General features: G+C 36.3%; 1 long non-coding RNA gene and 1 other non-coding gene across 2 annotated transcripts in view; both read right to left on the bottom strand.

Annotated features, from left to right (window-relative positions):
* Positions 1 to 22,352, bottom strand: part of LOC138822012 (uncharacterized) — a 53,430-nt gene that overhangs the window by 24,138 nt on the left and 6,940 nt on the right. The gene's annotated exons all lie outside the window — the stretch shown is intronic.
* Positions 5,800 to 5,901, bottom strand: LOC138822017 (U6 spliceosomal RNA). The gene has a single exon (XR_011370295.1). It is a non-coding gene; the product is annotated as a U6 spliceosomal RNA (small nuclear RNA).

Below are 22,352 nucleotides of genomic sequence, written 5' to 3' on the forward strand. Positions count from 1 at the left end.
GTAAGTGTTAACCTGAGGATCATGTCCCACTGTATCAATTAACCTCATTCTATTTTATGACTAAAATATCAGCACTTAGTCTACAAATTCTAGGAAAATTTCCCAGAATTATTGTTTTCAGTTTCACAATATTTCACTTTATCTTTGTTAGAAAATAGGGAACTGTAATATGAAAAGTCAAAGTTAATAATCAATGCATACCTCCTTGGTGAAAGGAACTGCTAAAGTATTACATTCTTGATTTCTAGCTCAAAATAGTAAAAATCATATTTTATCCCTTTACTCAACACTGCAATGCCTGGGGACCATATTTCTGTTTAACACTGTCTTACTGAAAGAATGACCTCCCCAATTCCTGATGGAAACAGACTGCAGGTCTTATGGACCAATCATTTTCACATTGCAGCTCAACTAAGTTGTTTACCATTCGAAGTATTTTGATTGCTTTTTGTACCTAACATTTTGAGAGAAAGTTACTACTTTAAAATGCTGTTAAAGCAAGACTGATATAAAAATCACCTTTGACCCCACATAAATATGTTACCTTTCCTATACCCAAAAATGCATTCTGACCTATCATTAATGTTAGGAATGAGAGGATAAAAAATCATAGACACCAAGACCTAAGTATGAATTAAAAGACTCTCCAACTTGTGAATACTATTGGTTTAAAAAGAAATGAAGGGCTTGGAAGGTGGCTTAGTGGTAGAGCGCTTGCCTTATATGCATGAAGCCCTGGGTTCGATTCCTTAGCACCACACAAGCAAAAAGAAAAAAGCTGGAAATGACGCTGTGGCTAAAGTGGTAGAGTGCTAGCCTTGAGCTAAAGAGCTGAGGGATAGTGCCCTGAGTTCAGGCCCCACTACCGGACCCCTCCCCTCCCAAAATAAAGACATCAATACTACCAAATTTTTTCAAAATTTCTTATGATACTGAAGACTAATGAAAATAACTCATGTTCATGGGAGTAGAACACAAAACACAAGATTAATCCTAATCATATTAAAAGACCTTTATTTATACTACAAATTCACTCATAACTACAAAGATTCTAAAAATAACTGAAGCACAGTGACACAAAAATAATTTAACTGCATCATGTACATTCAAAGGACTGTGCTAATAGAAAACAAAATTATACTTATAATTAGGTTACCCAATTCACTTACATTCTTTTATTCTATTTCTTTTAGTTTCATAAAAACTGGCTTTACATAAAATGATGCATAAAAAGCCAATATAGCCACTTACATTTTCAGATCTTAACAATATTTATTTCACAAATGTCTTTAGCTGTATAGTCAAAGAACTAAAATATTACTAAAACATTTATATGTTTTTATGAAATTGCAAAACTCTCTCTGGGGGGGCTGGGAAGGTGGCTCAGTGGTAGAGTGCTTGCCTTGTATGCATGAGGCCCTGGGTTCGATTCCTCAGCACCACATAAGCAGAAAAAGCTGGAAGTGGCACTGTGGCTCTAGTGGTAGAGTGCTCGCCTTGAGCTAAAGAGCTGAGGGACAGTGCCCAGGCCGAGTTCAGGCCCCATAACTGGCAAAAAAAAAAAACAAAAAAAAAAAAACAAAAAAAAAAAACCTCTCTCTGGGGTGTTATTTATATTGGAAAAGATATTAGAAAAGCCTTATTTGTTAAAGTTGTGATAGTTACTCCCACAAAAGAACTATTAATGAAGAAAGCTTTGTATGTACAAAACAACTTCAAATGCATCCACAATCTGGAGATAACACATGTTTTTGTTTTTTTAAAAATATATATCTAACAAGTATAGATACAATACTGATTTTCAGTCATTATGATGGGATATTCAAACCTTAAAAATACGGGGTTTATTATCTTGGTGTGAATAGATAAGGTCTTACAAAGAAAGTTATTTTCAACTGAAATCCGGAAAGAGTTTATCCACCTTGAGTTTCACAGAAATACCCTGAGAGTAATACCTATTTGGTCAAGTCGGTCAAAATCACTCCATGAATATTTCTTAAAAATATAACCAATTTAAGAAGTCAAATACACATTTTGTACAGTCATCTTACAGAATAACTTACTACCTAATTATATGTGTATATTTTTACCTAACATATATTAAGAAATAAAAATGATCTCTTTTATCTAACTTATGTTGTAAATGCTTTGATTATGATGATTTTATTACTTAACAAATAAAATTTACTGAAATGACAGGACAGAACACTTATAAATAAAAAACATTGCAACACAGCTCTTTGCAGCCTCGCCCTGTTCATATTGGCAAGCAATATTGCAAGAGCAAACTCACACACATAAACACACATGTGTGTGCACGAACACACACATATACACACATGCTAAATTCAGGGTTTATTGTACAAAAAAGTTCAAATAAAATATTAGTGATTTGGAAAATGATAATTTGCCTTATTACAAAATAATACATAATCCAGTCACCATGGTAGTAACATTTTATCTGCCCCGCCACCTGTGACCACTTAATTTATTTTAGGTAATTATTAAACTAATTCATTCCTTCATTAGTTAAATACTAATACTAGAGCTTGAACTCAGGGCCTAGCTCTGTCCTAGAATTTGTTTTTTTTTATTTGTTTTAGTTTTCTCAAGGCTATCATTTTATTGCTTGTACCATTTCTAGCTTTTGCTGGTTACTTTCAAACCAGAATCTAATGGACTTTTTTTCTTGGTCTGGTTTCAAACCACAATAATCAGATTTCGTCTTTCTGATTAGCTTGGAATAAAGACATGAGCCACCAATGTGGCTCCTACTTTTTCCTATACTTATATATTGCACATACTTAGCAATTTAATATTGAGAGTATAGAAGCAAGTTGTATAGTGATTATATTGTTCTGTCAGAAATTCAAGTTAGTAATGTAAATTTCTTCTTAAGACCATACACAAAAAATACATACGAAGAAATCTGATGATGTGTGTGTATGTGTGTATATGTGTGTGTATGTATGTGTGTGTGTGTGTGTGTGTGTGTGTACTGTTGCAATATGTTTCACATATAAGTACTGTGCAGGGGTGTCCAGACATTCACAGTAATTGCGTGAATATCTGCCTTGAGCTACCAATTCATGGACAATGTCTAAGTGTCCACTCTAGGCTTCCCGATGAAGAGGGGTATACTCATCCTCATCCTCAGTATTCATATGACTGGCCTTTTTTGAAAGTAGTCTCTGCACTATAGTAAGTTGCAAGTAAAGCACTCTACCACTGAGCCAGCAACCCAGTCCAAGGATTAAGATTCTTATTTATAATTTGGTCAAAGCTATGTCTCTTTATGTAGGCTACTAAAATGTATTTACTAATTTCAATAAATACATAAATTCTATTTCAATCTCTTTTAACAAATAAAAAATAAAATTCTTTACTTTGTAAATGGATCAGAAGCATGGATTTTTTGGCCAGCTAGGTCATTGAACATCTGTATCTCTCTTCCTCTCTCTCGTTCATGATTCTCATAGACAATAAGTTGATCCATAATTATCCTAATTTATTTTGCTTTTATATTTTTGGTTGCATCATTTCACTTTCTGCTCTGCCATTTTCCAAATCAGCACCACATAAACAGAACCGCAGAAGTGGTTCTGTGGCTCAAGTGGTAGAGCACTTGCCTTGATTTGAAGAGCTCAAGGACGGTGCCCAAGCCCAGAGTTCAGGCCCCACACCTAATTTTTTTAATAAAGAATCTAAATCCTTGATGATTCTATTAACAATTCTGACTGAAATCAGTTGAATCACACTTTTCTTGCACAATGAAAGAAGAGATCCAGGCTAGGAAAGCAGCTAGAAAAGACAGGCAGATTGTATCTGTGACAAAACTTTGTGGAAAATGGTATCAAAGATTACTTACTGGTGATCCATTTGCATTGAAAGTATGATGCTGAACTATTGTTTGCTGATTCTGACCTATTGCTTTGATCATTATATTATCCAAGAAGAAAAACTGAAATTTAATTGATATCAAAGGACTACTAATACATGTGGACTCCTCATTAAGCATCTTCAATCATCAAAATCAACTGAAGAAAATAGATAGGCCTATTTTTTAGATGAAAACAAGTGTCTTTAAAAAAAAACAAGAATTTAGGTAGTCATACAAAGGACTTCTATTTTACTACTGCACTATACATTTTTTTCTAAGGTTGGTTACCAGTAAATAATGGATCTATTAGAAAGCACTTAAAGCTCATATATTGAATAGTAAGTTCTCTTACACTATATCTTGGTATTTTCCAAATCATTTACATAGAAGGCATTGTTTCCTATTTTCTCCTTTCTAGAATAAGCTGCCTATGAAGACAGCACTGGTCCTCATTTTCAGTCTGTGCATTTGAATACGGAGGAAAATCTTTCCTCTGCTCTCTATCAATTCACTACTCTCCAGTTAGAATAATTTAAAATAGTAAAAATGGAAAAAGAGAAAATAAATCATGGTGGATTAACATATGCAGAAAATTCACCAGATTTTTCTGACCAGTACAACCAACCTGAACTATTGGGGACATACATGGACACTTCATTTCCACTGGTACTCAAAGTCTCTGGTTAGGCAATTCTGATGAAGACAAGGAACAAGATGAAAACGTGAGAAAGGTATCAATTGCAAGAAAATAATGGAGAAGAATCCATGCAAATTTCTTCTTTGGGATGTCGAAATGAATCGGCTTACTACAGTACCGAGACTATTTTTCAAAAAGGCCACTCATATGAACACTAGAGATGAGGTAAATATACCCCTCTTCATCAGGAATCCTAAAGTGGACATTTAGACATTGTCCATGAGTTGGTAGCTCAAGGCAGATATTCATGCTATAATTCTGAATGGCTTGGCAACCCTGCACAGTGCTTATATGTGGAATAATACCAGAATGGATTCTTTCTTACTTCATCATGATGCAGATACCAATCTCCAACTAAAGTCCTCTTGACCCCCTTGAATCTTGTTGCTGGGAATTGAAATAGCAAAGATATGCTGTACCTCCTTCTGTTGAATCATGATATCAAACCGGATCTGAAAAACAACTTGGAAGAAACCTCATCTGATATTGCCAAAAGGATAAGTATGTATCACTACTTTTGAAGTAGTGGAAGGCTGTACAAATTGTACTCCTATGTAGTAATGGTTTGGTTAAGTTTCTTAAATTTCAAAAGTGCCAGTCCATCCTTTCTGTCCCTACAAAATATTTTCATAATACAAAACAACAGTAATATCTTAATTTAAAAATTTATGGATTCCATGGTATTCTTCCACGTGAATTGCATGACTTTGGTCTCAAAATGTATTTAAGAGTTGTTTGTATGCATCTATAATGATTTCTGCAGAGTTTGGAATATTTTTAATTTTATTTTTTCTGTTGAAATGAATAGTATAGAAATTAAAGATAATCCTGGTGATTGTCTGAAAAAAGTATCTATGTTTCTATAAAGTTCATAATCTATTTCATTGTCTTCTAGATATAATACTTTGCAGTCTATATTGTTTTATAATATAAAGGTTCATTAATAAATGTGTCCTTTCAGATTACATTCTATATAGAAAAAGTTTAAGATTCCTTTTTTCCCGAGGTCCTTATATTATTTTATTTCTTTGGGATAAAAAGATAATGTTATCTAATTTCAAGTTTTTTAAAGGTTATTCTATGTAAGGGCCGTTCGAAGGTGAAGATTTAATACACTGATGTCAAACTAACCTGTAATTCTATGAATTACAGGTTTTGTTACACTTGATTTTTGTAATCAACTTTTTAATAACTGTTTTTCATTTCTTGCATTTGAAGAATGAAAAATATGGAATACTTCACACATTTTCATATCATCCTTGTGCAAGTGCCATGTTAATCTCTGTATTGTTGTAATTTGGGTAGACCGACTGCTGAAGCATGGAGTATCCTCTTAGTTTAAGTAGTTAATGATGCAATCTTTATACAGGCATATATCCTTGGTTGCCTATTTGTAACAAGGAACCTTTATTGTTCCTAAATATGCTATTGATCTTATTTCTATAAATTTCTGTATATAGTGGGAAAAACTTATATTGTTTGGTCGATTGCTCACATTTGCAATTTTTTGTCAATGACTATTTTGTCGTTTTCATTTGAAATTTGATCATATTTTGAAGCCTTTATAGCTAAGTCCAAAGGTGATGGCTTTTCAAGTACTTATCAACGGAGTTAGCGTTGTGGAGCTAATGGATTCAAAGTAAGCCTTGCATAAGAGCTACTTCTAAACTTCTGCAGCTTAAAATTTCCTAAATGAGGTCTCAGTGGTACAAATGTCTTCCTTACCCTTCACCCTTCTTCCATGTAGGAACAGACCAACCAGAATATCTTACCCTGACAGCATAGTTTTCTTACTGGAACAAAATTAATCTTAGTTACAAGGGTTCATAGAGAGATGAACACTGCAGACCGAAATATTCAGAATAGAAGGTATTTTATCAAAATATAATTGTTTATTATACCTATCATTTTAAAAGTAGCTAAAGCCAAGAATGTGAAAAAATTGTTCATATGCATGTTTACCTAATATCCTGGCCTGTCTACCATCCAACAAGGCAGGAACTTACACTACTGACTTTCTATCACCAGATATTTCCATACCTCCTAGAGAAGTCCATATGTTTCTCCTCGATATTAGGCTTAAATTGGTTATGTTTTAATCAAAGTGTTTCCTCTTGCCTCCAGGCTGTAAATTTACAAATGGTAAAGTTTTAGGTCTAACTCTACTGAAAACTGAGGTAGAGATAATGGAATAATACTTTAAAGCAGAGTTGCCTTTGATACCCTAACCACAACAGAACAATGAATAACAATTTCTCATAATATATATACTTATATATTTTATATTTATATGTATTGATCTTAAATTTCACACAGTGACTCTTACTAGAATTGATTGATAATTTGACAAATAAATTGAAATTTATTCCCATAAATAGATTGAAACATGAATAATTAGGTTTAGAATATATAATAGAATATAAAAAGTATCAATGCAATGTCCTCGGTATAAACTTGTGATACCTTCTAAGTGTTCGTGGTCTTCTGAATTCACATAGTAAAAAAAAACAGTATTGTTTTCCTCTAATCTAGAAGAGATTTTACACTGCTGCTGTGTATATTGTGTTAACTCACTAGTCCCAAAGTGTTTTTCTCCATATTTCTGAAACATTCTTACTGATTATACCCAAATTTTGCTGATATGATGCCTAAAAGCTATTATTCTTCTGCAGTACCCACGGGTCTGAGGATATCAGGTCCCAGTTATCTGCATCATCAGGTAACATGGGCAAACCTTCTCATCTTGGCCCATGCAACATGCTAACAGAAAGTAATTAAAGACCCATCTCAATTTCTCACTTCCTATGATATTTCAGTGCCGCAATTCATTGCAGGAATTAGCAGTAAGCAATTGTGAAATGTAAGGCAACTTAAAATGAATGATGAGATCACAAAATATGAGAGAAAGTAATGTAGTTCAAACTTTCAATTTACAGATGAGCAGCCCATATGAGTAAACAAAATCCCAAATGTCACAAGATTATTTTTAATACCCCTCTCTTAATGATGAATGAAAGATTGCAGTCCAGCATAAGTAGGCAAAAAAATAATTCCTGGAATGATAGATCCATAATTGTTCTACCAAGGCTAGGAAAACTTGACTTAGAGGTCCAATATAATTTCGAAAAACATTAATTGAGAAGACCCTTAGTACTTCAAAACACTGGTACTTCAGTAAATCTTGGTTCTGTAGTATAAAAATGTTGTCATTCTCAAACCAATGATAACCTACATTTAATCTCTTGAAAGTATATAACTTTTCAAATAAACTTTTTAAAATCATATTCACCAAAATAACACTTGACAAGTAAATGACAGTGACATTAAGTTTTTCAAGTGTAGGAATCAAGTTACAATAGAGTTGATTTATTTACTCAGCACTAATGCCAAATAAGTTCAACCATTCATTAAAGTGTAGAAATAGTATCTCCCACCATTTGCGTTGATCAGTAGGTGCCTTCCAGAAATGTGTAAAATAGATCAGCTTCCCATAATTCAAACCCAAATATTGGATAATAAAGTAAATTTCATCACATAAGAATGCACACTTTAAAAAGTTACTAATAGTTGCCCAATCATGTGTTGCCTTATCATATTTTCCCTATCTGTCTAACATAGTAAGAAATATGACTTTAAGTCTTGATTATGGGTACTGATCAAATATGTGATAAACGTAAAATTTGTCTTCTATTTCTATCATATTACTCTACAGTAATAAAATTTAGTTTTCTTCTTTGTCCAAAACTTATAGGTAGCAGAAAATATCATCCCATGTAAAATAAAATAATCACACACCAATGTACAAAGCCATTTATAAAAACTGGTAGCTAGCTATAAATTCTAAGTGATTTTTAAACTTTCTTGTTGACTAAAGATTAATCTTCCAAAAAGATGAGAATAAAATCATGTCTAGGTGCTTCACGTCTCCAGTCTTACAAATTGTTATTGCAGATGAATGAATTATGGAAATATAAGCTGACATCAGTTCAAGTATATGCAGGATTGAAACTCCATGGAATGTATATAAGCCTTTCAAACTATTAACTGACAGTTTAACAGAATGACTATCAGGATATTGAAACCAGAAAGGAATAATATTAAAGACATAAAATGAATGAAAAATGGAACAAGGGGCAAGTACAGCTAGAATACTCAATGTACACATGTAATAAAGGAAGTGGTAAATCTGAAATAAGTCTTGGAGAAAGGGTTGGTTAAGAATGATAGAAGTATTGCCTCTGATCCAGGAGCATTGGACAATTAGGTGGACATATTTAATTCCAACCCACTTGTGCAACCTTTTGAAATTCAGTTAAAAACACAACTACAAACAAAAACACACAAAAATCACAACCAAACAGCAATCTCTAGAAAGTATTTATATGACCTCACAAAATTTTAAGCAGTTAATGAAGGGCAGTCTTGGGAAAAGCAAACAAAGCTGTTCAAAGATGGCAGGTTAGGGTAGGGGAGAATTTTGAACAGATTTGAATAGACTGTCAAAGGTTATAAATCACCTACATCGACTGAAAATATTTTCTTCTGTGAGTATTCTTTTTTTTTGGGGGGGGCGGTCGTGGGGCCTGAACTCTGGGCCTGGGCGCTGTCCCTCAGCTACTCATCTCAAGCCTAGCGCTCTACCATTTGAGTCACAGCTCCACTTCCGGCTGTTTTCTTTTTGCCTATGTGATGCTGAGGAATCGAACCCAGGGCCTCAGGCATGCAAGGCAAGCGCTCTACCACTGAGCCACTTTCCCCGTCCCCATTCTGTGAGTATTCTTTGTCTGAACTGGTTACTCCAGTCCTGAGACACTCTTCATAGCTGACGAAAATAGAATGGAAGAAACAAGATAAAGAACCCATTACACCACTGGAGAGATAACAGTCCTCTATGGTTTTTCTCATCTTTCTCCACTACTCTTTTCTCATACTTTTAATAATGTGATTTTGAATTACATCTTTCCTTCTTTTTGAGAGAATTACTGTTTGGTAATTAAATGTCAATTCACAAATTTTGATGTCTTTTTTTTTAAGAACTTTGAATTTAAATTCCACTAAAACCTTGTTTTCACACAGTGAAAATATATTTCCTGGGTAAGGACAATTCTCAAGGGAACCTACAGGATTTACAGCAAGGTTTGTGAGGCTTGTTTGTTTAGTGTGAAAATGAGCCATATTCACCCACATTGCTCCCTCCCAGCTAAGTCTCCAAGGATTTCTTTGCATGAAAGCCTATTTTCCCAGACAATTTTAAATGTCCTTAATAGGCTATGTTGCTAAAAAGTTTGAACAATTAAAATTTACCTGTCATAAATTTTAAAACTTTTTTGAAATTCCTTTATCAGAATCGCGAATTCAACAATCCTAATTCCACCTTTACCATCAAAAAAAGTTAACATGTTGTTTTCATGATATAGTGTCCATGAAACTACTGTTTTCCAGTGGCTTTTTTATGCATATATATGTTCATATAAGCTGATGATGAGCAAAATGACCTCCAAGATATGGAAAGAGAGATATTAATTTGCGGTTGTTGTTTTTGATGTACTATGTGATTTCTATTTTCTTTGAGATTTTCCCCTATGGTTAATCCCCTGCTGTGTTTCATTTTCGTACCCTGTGTATTGTGTATACATTTACCTTAATTAGGGAAGGGAAGAGGAACAAAAAAAATGGCGAGGCAAAGACAAAGAGCAAACCAATGCAATGGCAATTCACACAACACAATAAGTTGGAAATGTACATTACAACTTTTGTGAGAAAAATGAGAGAGGGGATAGCAAGTTTGAAAAGTTATGTATTCAGTACCTTACAATGGCTGTAACCCCAGTGCACATAACTTTCATAATAAAATTAAATTAAAAATAAGCTGATGAAATAAAATTTCACTGTTTTGGTATAGTAAATATTATTCTTTATGTAGTAACTTTTTAAAAATCAGTATTATTTGGCATCTAATTTGAATTAATTACCTCTTCTTTATCACAGGATCACCAACTTGAATATCCAACTAGACAATTTTTCACAATATACTTGCCAATATTTTGAAAATAGAATAAATTTACTACTTTCTTATACTAACACAGAAAACATTTTCATTCTATGGAAACCCATAACTTTTAAAAGTAAATAAGTTGTTAAGAGGACAGAATGTATTTGTTCTTCAAAATTCCTAGGACTAATAACTACTCATTTTAAAATTCTGAACATTCCATACCTGAGAGACTCAAAATATACCTGTTTGCATGTTATGTAATTCTGCAATAGATTCATTTTCCAATGGGGTGTTACAGACTGAGAAGTGAACAGAAAAAGAGCCACATTCTGATATGGGATAAAACTATGAAGCATGTTATAATTAATTCTTCAAGAGTAAGCAGTTTTTTATCAGATTAAGCTATTATTTCATGACCATCAATCACAAGATTTATGTCATAAAGTCATCCTAGCCCACCAGTTTCCAATTTGTAGGGTGTACCTCAAAATTCCCTTAATTCACATCAAGTATAGCTTATCTCCATTGTGAAAATACACTGCATCTCTGCTAATGTGATGCCCTCCTTGTTCTGGAAAGAACACCACTATTAACTGGGTTGCATCATTTTTCCTCCACTGGAATTCTTGCAAATATTACTTATATTTATACTTTTTAACTATCAAAGATAATCAGGATGCTAAGCTTGGAAGATTACAGTTCAAGACTGTGAAATCTCAGGGTCTATGTTGAAGGGGCAGAATGATGCAGGCTCCGGCCTCAGGATTATCTGAGGACTGTGTTTAAGTATTAGGAAAGCTCTTGGTATGCCGGGCTAGAGAGGAAAAATGTTCTCTCCCTATCTCAAAACACATGTCATGGACTCCTGGGAGCTGAGGAAGTAGCTCTTCTGCTTGCTTAAGCATAGTTGAACAGCTGGTCAAGCATTTTCCTGAGATTGGAAAAGTGGTTTGAGCTTATTCTAAAATAGTTTTGATAAATAATATACCAAGACAGGGCTGAGAAGGTGGCTAAGTGGTAGAGTGCTTGCCTTGCATCCATGAGGCCCTGAGTGCGATTCCTCAGCACCACATAAGCAAAAAGAAAAAAGCCAGAAGTGGTGATGTCGCTCAAGTGGTAGAGCTCTAGCCTTGAGCTGAAGAGATGAGAGACAGCACCCAGGCCCAGAGTTAAGGCCCCATGACCAGACCCCCCCCCCAAATTAATAATATACCAAGGCATTGTCTCATAGGTCAAGTAAAAATGTATCTGTTAAAATTTTTGTGTCAATGTCTTCTGACCAAATCTTGGCAAAGATCATGCTTGCTTGTCTTTAAATACCCACTAACAACAAAGCACAGCATGCAGTGGCAATTGCTGTTTGCACTCTGCATCCCCAGTGCCCTGGTGATTTCGTTACACTTACTCAGGGACCCCAAGGCACTAGACGTTACAATTGGCACCCAAACAGGGACCCTTCATGGTTGAATTCAGGAAGGGATATTCAGGTAAGTACTTTTAATTACAGGATGATGGGACAAGTTAAATCTACTCCATACTTAACTATGCTTAAACATTTACTTGCTGCTTATGGTCTAAATATTTCTTCTTCTGACATAGAAATCTGTATTAATGTAGTTAGGGAATGGAATCCTTGGTTCCCCGATGAAGGAACATTAGATGTCGATAATTGGAAATGAGTAAAGAATAACGTAGAAAGAGCTGTTCGAGAAGGGGAAAAGATTCCTATTAGATTTTGGTCCATTTGGGCTATTTTACATACCCTTTTTAAAGCTTTGAATGAGGAAAGATTAAAAGCAGACTTAAAGAAAGAGGCCACCCCTTTTATAGTAGATTTACAATTGGACTCTGAGGTTAAGGACTCAATAGATAAGGATGCATTGCAGTTCACAGAGAAAAAACAAGAGGTAAAAAAGGCTGAAAAGGAACAAACTGAAAGTGTAAACAAAATGTCTGAGCAAATGGAATGGATATTATCAAAATTACAACATATGGGGTTGGAAATTAGCAGAGTGAAAGGAGAACCTGAGAAACTGAAAGTAAAGCAGCCTTCAGCTCGTTCACTGGCCAATGCAATTTTTACAGCATCATTCCCTCACAAAACAAAGGGCTCAGACAGTGACTTTGATGATGAAATGCCTATTTTTTCTTATCCTGTAATTCAACGACCCCCTATGAATGGTATATCTCAACCAGCCAGATATTAAGGTGCTGCTGTAGATGATATTGGTAAACTTAAGAAGGCAGTAATGTTGTATGGTCCGTGTAAGGTCCACTCCAGGATGGCCAGCAGACTCCACACTCCTCGCAGCAAAGTCTCCACCCAGTACCTGCGTTACCTAGGCAACTGGGACACCTGGAAGAGGTCACATCTGCATCCCCTGAGGTCACATCTGAATTTGATGTGGCCACACCTTTCTCTGCCCATACCCTAGATAAGGCCTAACCCAAGCCCAGAGGTGCTCTCTTGCTGCTCTTTTCTTGCTCTCTCTGCTCTCTGCTCTTTTCTAGCTCTCTCACTGTTCATTTCAAACACTCTGCTCTCTTTCGCTGCTTTCTCACTGTTCTTTTCTAGCTCCCTCTGCTCTCTTGCTGCTCTTTTCTAGCTCTCTGCTCTCTCCCAGCTCTTTTATAGCTCTCTGCTCTCTCGCTGCTCTTTTCTAACTCTCTCTTCTCTCTCTTTCCTGTCTTTCTTTCCTCTCTCTTTCCCAGCTCTCTCTTTCCTAGGCCTTCCCCAGCCACGTGGAGTGCCAACTTGCCTGTTCCCAGCAGGTTTACTGAATAAACCTACCCCTTACCTGAATACCACGTGTGTGGTGCTCTTCTTACTCAGCTACCTTTTTTTAAAAACCTAACATAAATGGTGCCGTGACTCGGATAAAGGGCTTAAATTCAGGATTGCTGGGATTTCTCTGTTTTTTTTTTTCGTCTTTTTTCTTGTTCTGTTTGTTTTTACCCTTTTTGCTCTGAGGAATACGCACAATTCTGATGGCCTTTTGTGAACCCAACTGTCTGCTGCGGACAGAGCTCATCGATACCATTGCTGGCCTTCATAATCCACGTCCACACCACTTCTCTACTCTGGTAAGTGAAGCTACTCTATGGTTCTCTGTTGCTCTCTCTAGAGGGCTCTGGGGAATGTTGGGACGCCGCTTCCGCCTCGTCAGCTCTACTTCACTCACCAGACTGACTCTCCTACTCTTTTAATGGGGTGCTGCGAATCACGCTTGAGCCGTGAAACCCCTTTAAAATGTCTCCTGCTCTCCCTGGAAAGCCAGAGTGCCTCATTTTTATGCCATTCTCAGATGTAGACAGTTTTTGCTACTTCAATGGTAAATGGTCAGAAGTCTGTTTACTTTTGGGCTCTCTCTGTTCTCTCTCTGCCATTCATGTCCAACTTTCCCTATCTCTCGCTGTCTTTTTTCTACATTTTGGCTTGTGTCCTGAAGAGTGTGACGCAGGCTGGGTCCCAACGACCCCCTCTAGGTTCTCTTTCAAAGGCTAGCCAATTGTAGTCTTGGTCTATTTGTTCAAGGTGTCTTTGCATTTTTTTTTTCAGAAATTCACCATCTTGAGTTCACCATCTTGGCCACATGGTGACTTTAGGGTTTGGCCCTATATGGCCCTTAACCTTCCACCAAACTTACTATTCCATCCATCTATTCTAAGGTGCCTTGCTAACAAGTTGCGCTCTTCACAGGCCCTGGTAACTGAGGCTCAACCATGTGATGTGCCTTTGTTAGCAAAGATGTCTAAACATTGTTGTTAAAATTTTAGGTTTTGAGTTTTGCCTTTTTTGTTTTGTGTTGTTTATTCTACTGACTACATGGTTCTAAAATACTGGGCATATCTGTGCTAAAATTGTCATCACATCTAATGAGGTTTGTCATTTCAGAATATTTGTTGGCAATTCTTGATAAGCCTTTTTGTTTTGTGTTGTGAATTCTACTGACTGCATGGTTCTAAAATACTGGGCATATCTGTGCTGAAATTCTCATCACATCTACTGAGTTTTGTCATTTCAGAATATTTGTCTGTCAATTATTGATAAGAACCAGGTCAGTTCTACTTATTCTACTTGATCTCCTTGTTGCTTTAATTGAAAATAATAAAGGGTTTTTGTGGCATAGATTGCAGTTCAAAGTCAGCCCAGGCTGAAAAATCCCTAAGACTCCATCTCCCAACTAACCTACAAAGAGCCCGGCTGGAATCATGGCTCAAGATTCTTATTTCTAAGCAGCCAAACACTGGAAGTACTAAGGTAACTCAAAGTGGTAGAGCACTAGCCTTGAGCAGAAGTGTTCATGGACCGTGCCCAGGCCTTGTGTTCAAGCCTCCTTGAATACCAACTTGGGCAAGCCATCCCAGCAATGAGCACCTAGACTCAGCCAGTCTGGGGAACAAGGGAACATGGAGAGGAGTAAGAGGAGATGTCACATCAGCTACTTTGTGCCTGCCCTTTCAAAATTTACCAGAGCCAGGAGGTCAGTGGAAGTAAGAAGCCTGCCCATCAAATGTCTATACCTGTCTACCTATTAACTAAACAGGAATTTATATTCTTGCCTTTGTCACCTGACTTCTCTACCTAGTCGCCAGATGTCAGAAGTATCTAGGGACATTTCTACATTTTCAGCCCCAAGTCCTTCCTCTTGCCATTTATTTGCTCTGGAGTATTTTTTTCCAGCCTCTCAATGCTCATCAGACTTCTCCAGGCTTCATCTAAGGACTCATGCCACCAAGGTACCACTGCTGCTCACTGCCTTCTCTGGGAGGGGACCAAATTCCAGCCTTTTACCCCTATTGTCGATGCCCCCTTGTCAGCAGGAAGTAGCCCGAGAGAATCCATGCCCTATTTTATGATTATTAAAAGGCTGGAATATAAGGTCCGCTACAGGATGGTGAGCAGACTCCACCCTCCTCGCAGCAAAGTCTCCACCCAGTACCTGCATTACCTATGCAACTGGGACTCCTGGAAGAGGTCACATCTGCATCCGTTGAGATCACATCTGAATTTGATGTGGCCACACCTTTCTCCGCCCATACCCTAGATAATGCCTAGCCCAGACCCAGAGGTGCTCTCTTGCTGCTGTTTTCTAGCTCTCTCTGCTCTCTGCTCTTTTCTAGCTCTCTCACTGTTCTTTTCTAGCAATCTGCTCTCTCTCTCTCTGCTCTCTCACTGTTGTTTTCTAGCTCTCTGTTCTCTTGCTGCTCTTTTCTAGCTCTCTGCTCTCTCGCGCTCTTTTCTAGCTCTCTGCTCTCTTGCTGCTCTTTTCTAGCTCTCTCCTCTCTCTCTTTCCTCTCTCTTTCCCAGCTCTCTCTTTCCTAGGCTTTTCCCAGCCTCGTGGAGTTCCAACCTTGCCTGGTCCCAGCAGGTCTACTGAATAAAACTACCCCTTACCTGAATACCACGTTCGTGGTGCTGTTCTTACTCAGCTTCCTCTTTTTAAAAACCTAACAGTCCTCAGTCTCATTATGTTAAGGAATTGCTTAATGGGCTTGCCTGACATTACAATAATTTTGCTCCCTAGGATTGGAAGATGCTTTGTAGAGCCTTGCTTAAGAAACTGAAATACCTACAATGGCAAATGTGGTTTACTGAGTTATGTACAAAAAGGGCTAAACAAAATGCACAGAGCAGTAATCCACACCTGCAGATCATAACCTTTCCCATGTTAAGTGGAACAGAACAATATGCGGATGCTCATATGTAAGTGAACTCTCCTGAAGAGATCCATGAGGAGTTAAGAGACATTGGTATTGAGGCATGGGAAAGGATTTGACCAGTAGGAGAGCATTATGGCTTTTGGACTAAAGAAATTAAAAAACCTAATCAACCCTATGTTGAATTTTTATCACGATTGAAATTGACCTTGGAATGTACTGTTGTGGTAGAGGCTGCAGGGCAACAACTGCTACACATGTTGGCTTATGAGAATGCTAATGAGGACTGTAGACGGACCCTATTGCGTATTAAAGAATCTGGGGATGTGAATACATATTTAAGGGACTGCAAAGACGTTACATCTGAATCCAGGTGTATGCAGGTATTTGCTAAATCTATGGCCACTAACCTGGCATGCTTGCAAACAAAACCCTCTAAAGTGTTTTGGATAGGGTCAAAAAGGCTACTGACGTTAACAAGAGAGGACCAGGAATTTGCCCTAAATGTAAAAAATGGAAGCACTGGTCAAGGGAGTTTTGATCAAAAATAGACAATAAAGGAATTCCTATAAAAGATGCTTACCCTATGCAGGGAAAGTCTCCATTGGGACAGCCCCGGGGCCCAGGATTAATAATGGAGGGCAGCCAACCATTTTTTCCCTTCTTCCTGCCACAGCCCACAGCACCGCAGTGGACATACCAGCCTTAAAAGATTTTATTTTGAAAGGTGGTGATAAGCCACAAAAATATCCTACTGGAATTTATGGGCCTTTACCTGAAGGAACATTTGGCCTATTGACCTGTAGATCCAGTCTTAATGCAAAAGGAGTTTTAATATATTTAGGAATTATTGATGCTGACTATATTGGGGAAATAAAATTTTTAATGTCAGCTGCTGCACATATTTCCTTTAAAAAGGGAGAATGAATTGCTCAAATCTTGTTATTATCATATATATCTATTGGAAAGTCATTTACACTCCACATTGGGGGATTTGAAAGTACTAACCAACAAAATGTGTTTTGGACTACTCATATTACTAAAATGCAGCCTAAGATTAAGATTAATATTCAGGAAAAGATATTGACAGGACTAATAGATACTGGCTCAGATATTACAATTATTAAAACTCATGAATGGCCTAATCATTTATTATATAAAATAATCCCCTGTAATATTAAAGGAGTTAGCAATACTCCTGTAAATTTTATAGGACAAACAGTGTCATATGTTACTATAACCTCAGAAGACGGACAGAGAGCTATCCTTAAAACTTATATTATGGAAGTTCCAGTTAACATAATTGGTAGAGATGTACTGGAACAATGGGGAGCTTATATTCAATTTTAACATTTTTAGATGGAGCCCATAAAGATATTAGGGAAATTTGAGGAACTTCTTTGGATTGAACAATGTCCTATATCTAAAGAAAAATAAGAAACAGCTCATCAATTAGTTGCAGTACAGTTAACCAAAGGACATATTGAGCCTTCTATGTCAACATGGAATTCTCCAATATTTGTTATTAAAAAGAAGTCAGGGAAATGAAGATTGCAGACTGATTTATGAGGAGGTAAGGCATCCATGTACCCTATGGGGGCTTTACAACCTGGTATACCGTCGCCTGCCATGCTTCCTAAAAATTGGCCAATAATAGTAATAGATTTACAAGATTGCTTTTTTTTTTTTAACCATTCCTGTACATGTAAAGATTGTAAAAGATTTGCCTTTTCTTTACCACAAATAAATCATCAAACCCCTCATCAGCGCTTCCAATGGGAGGTGTTGCCCCAAGGAATGATGAATTCTCCAACTATGTGTCAGATATATGTTGATAAGCCTTAAAACCTGTTAGACAAAAATGGCCTCACATTTATATTTTTCATTATATGGATGATATTTTGTTTGGAGGACCAAATATAACAGAATTAGAAATGGTGTTACAGTGTTTACACTTTATATTTAAAGATTTTTGATTAATAATAGCACCTGAAAAAATACAAAAAGATATGGTGGTAAAATATTTAGGATATATTGTTTGTAGACAAACAGTGACAACTCAAAAAATATCTTTACGACGTGATCAATTACATATATTAAATGATTTTCAAAAGTTACTAGGAAATATTATTTGCATGCTACCAGCCTTAGGAATTCCTACTTATCTATTACATAATTTGTTTCAATGTTACAAAGGGAGCCTGATTGACATAGCAAAAGAACTTTAACTAAGGAAGCTGAAAGAGAAATACAATTTGTAGAACAGAGAATAAAAAAAATGTTTTTACATCGAGTAACGCTTATTCAACTCATAAATTTATATATTTTAGATACATGAAAATACCCAACAGGAATTATAAGACAAAATGAGCTACCATTAGAATGGATTTATACACGGCATAGATTTACAAAAAATATTATGCCTTATGAACAACAGTTGGCAGTTATTATTCAACAGGCCAGGCAACTGGTATTTATCCTATCAGGGCATGATTTATTTGAAATCATCTTTCCTTTGCCAAAAGACCAAGTAAAATATTTGTTAAACCTGTCTGAAATGCTACAAAGAGCATTAGTAAATTTTACTGGGCAATTTTCCTATCATTTTCCCCAAAGGTAGATTGTGGGATTGCTTGGGTAAACAACAACTTATCATTAATAATATAATTACCAAGGCCCCTATTTCAACTGCTATTACTGTTTTTACAGATGGCTCCAAAACAAAAAGTGCTATTAGACAACAAATAAATATTGGGTACAAAGAACTACTTAAGCATCAGTTCAACAAAATGAACTTTTTGCTATTATTAAGGTGTTACAAGATTTTGTGGGAGATGTTAATATTGTTACTGATTCTGCCTAAGCTGTAGGAGTTGTGAGTAATATAGTCACTGCAGTTACACATTCATCTAAACCCCAGCTAAACCAATTATTTAAACAATTACAAGCATCACTGCAACAACGTAATGCCAAAGTGTTTGTAGCTCACATTAGAGCTCACTCTTCCTTACCTGGGTACCTTGTATATGGCAATAATCAGGTTGATAAATTAATTTTGTTCTGCTAAACAGGATCATTCTCATTTACATACAAATTCTAGCTATTTACATATGCTTTATAAAATACCTTATTCTCAAGGTAAACAAATTATAAAAAGGTGTCCTATCTGCAGACCAATGCTTTGAGAGTTGTACCTGCTGGAGTAAATCCTCCCAGATTACAACCTATAGAGCTCTGGCAAATGGATATAATCCATGTATAAGCATTTGGCTGTTTTTCCTTTGTACATGTTACAATAGATACGTATTCCAAATTTGTTTGGGCTTCTGCCCTTATGGGAGAAACTGTTAACCATGTAATAGAACACTTATTGGAAGATTTTGCCATTATGGGAGTGCCTGCCAAAATGAAGACTGACGTGGACCAGCCAATAAAAGTATCAGATTTAAAAGATTTTGTGAACTTTATGATGTGGTATATATTACAGGAATAGAATATAACCCCCAAGGACAAGCCATTATTGAATGTGTTCATGGCACACTAAAACAACAAATGAAAAAATTAAAATGAGGAAAAGGTTGGATGAAAGTATGGATATTTTGTGGTATTCCATGCAAAATCCTAAAATAATTTTACATCAAGCTCTTTATGTTCTTAATTTTTTAAACTAACCACAAGGAGATATTTTAACTAGAGCTGAGCGCCATTTTGAGCAAATATCACAAAAACCTTATTTAAATGCTCCCGTATGGAATAAGATTGCATTGGATGCAGAATGGCAACTAGGAACATTATTACATAAGGGGCAAGGATAAGGTTTTGTGTCTACACAGGATGGCAAACAATACTAGCTTCCTGCCTGATGGATACAGACGTGGCCCAGTGAGGACAGCCCCATATCTTGCAAGGAATCCGCCAACAGTTGAGGAAAAAGAAATCCCCACTGCCCACCTGGGGGCAGGTTAAAAAGTTGACTGGAGAAGGACAAAAGATGTTACAATTTAATGGTAAACCTGTCACGGCTGAGAACTTGTTCCTGGCCATGTGCCCTGCTTATTGTAAACTCTGTCCATGCTAATGCTAATGTAAGTTATTGGGACTTTGTTCCTAACCCTCCTTTATTGGAACCTGTTGTTTGGGGAGACATGTATATAACAGTCTATACTGTTCCTGCTGTTTTATCTCCTCCTTGGAATAATTTCACATTTTGCAATAAAGATGATGGTAACTTTTTAAATTTTACTTACTATACTCATTCCTTGCCTGTTTTTCTGGGGCCTCCTCCATGTTTAGTAATGAATTGGCAACATTGGGTTTTACCTGGGAAACGCACTTCCAATTCTAAAACACAGCTGCACCAATTAACTACTTGGCCATTAATAGTAGCTGGGAAAGTGTCACTGATGGCGAGTTATCCTTACCTATGTGCCCTGATTTTACTTATATTGATTTAAAATATCAGCCTTTTGTGTGGCAAGAGGGTAGAGGAACATTTGGGAAAATGTTCAATAATTTTATTAATTGAGGACCTTTTGGACAGTTTATTAACACATGTTCAGAATGGAATATTACCAGATGTGATTTATCAAATGTTACTAGGATGCCGGAAGCCATTAATGGATAGCTTACTGGAGCTCAATTGATGGCCTAGGGAGATGGAGGCTTTGCAGATGCTCTATGGGCTTTCATGGCTGCACCCAATGCTGTTCAGACTCATCTTTGGAAGGTCGCAGCGGCGCTGAAACCCATGATGCTATCAAATGGATCGTTTTCAGGGACGGTGAACTCTGCATCCACTTATAATTTTACTTTGTACAAATCTTATGATGCAACTGCTTGTGTAGCTCTGCCTTATGCATTTTTAGTGGGAAATTATACATTTTCTCCTACTATTTCTTGTTTTAATTGTCGCCTGTGTTCTTGCATTAATTCCTCTCTTAATTTTAATGGCAGTATAGTACCATGATATTACAACAAAGAACTCATATTTGGCTACTGTTAAATTAGGAAGAGAATGGTCCCAAAATCCTTTGGATAGTGTTGTTATTGAATTTTTTACCAAACTACTACAATGTACATAGTGCATGATTGGAGCCATGGTAGCTGTCATCTTAAACTTAATTGCTATTACCACTGTTGCTGCGGTGTCTGGAATTGCCCTACACACTTCCTTACAAATTAGCACTTTGTGGAAGAATGTCACCGGGATTCACATGAATTGTGGGTCTCACAGGTAGAAAATGATACTCTATTACAAACACAGATTAATTTTCTTAAACAGACAGTGGGATGGTTAGGAAACAAGTTATTGGTTGTGAAAAAAAGTTATTGTTAAAATGTGATTGCAATTTTACTACCTTTTTCATTACTAATGTAAAATATAATATATATATATATATATGATTAGAATGTAATACAGCAATATTTATATGGAAATTCTACTGCTGCTCAATTGATTGCTCAGTTACAATTTGATGTACATGATATTTTTGGTAAACAATTTACAAATGATGATGCTTCTAATATTGCTGATGCATTTATTAAACAATTGGAAGGGTTGGATCCAAAAGAAATACTACAAAGCATTTCACATACTGCTAGTGGTGTGGAAATTATGGTTGTTATTATTTTGTTTGCACTTGTACTGTTATATTTGATATTTATGAAACCAATGCAAGCGTCTATGATAACTCTGTGGAAAGCTTTACTTTTAAAACAAAAGAAAAAAGAAGGAAATTGTGAAGACTCAGGGTCTATGTTGAAGGGGCAGAATGGTGCAGACTCCGGCCTCAGGATTATCTGAGGACTGTGTTTGAGTATTAGGAAAGTTCTTGGCATGCCGGGCTAGAGAGGGAAAATGTTCTCTCTCCCTATCTCAAAACACATGTCACAGACTCCTGGGAGCTGAGGAAGTAGCTCTTCTGATTGCTTAATCATAGTTGACCAGCTGGTCAAGCATTTTCCTGATTGGTTTGAACATGCTCTAAAATAGTTTAGATAATAATATATCAAGACATTGTCTCATAGGTCAAGTAAAAATGTATCTGTTGAAATTTTTGTGTCAATGTCTTCTGACCAAATCTTGGCAAAGATCATGCTTGCTTGTCATTAAATACCAC

Source organism: Dipodomys merriami, unplaced genomic scaffold, assembly GCF_024711535.1.
Source record: "Dipodomys merriami isolate MVZ:Mamm:240054 unplaced genomic scaffold, mDipMer1.0.p SCAF_975, whole genome shotgun sequence".
NCBI lineage: Eukaryota > Metazoa > Chordata > Mammalia > Rodentia > Heteromyidae > Dipodomys > Dipodomys merriami.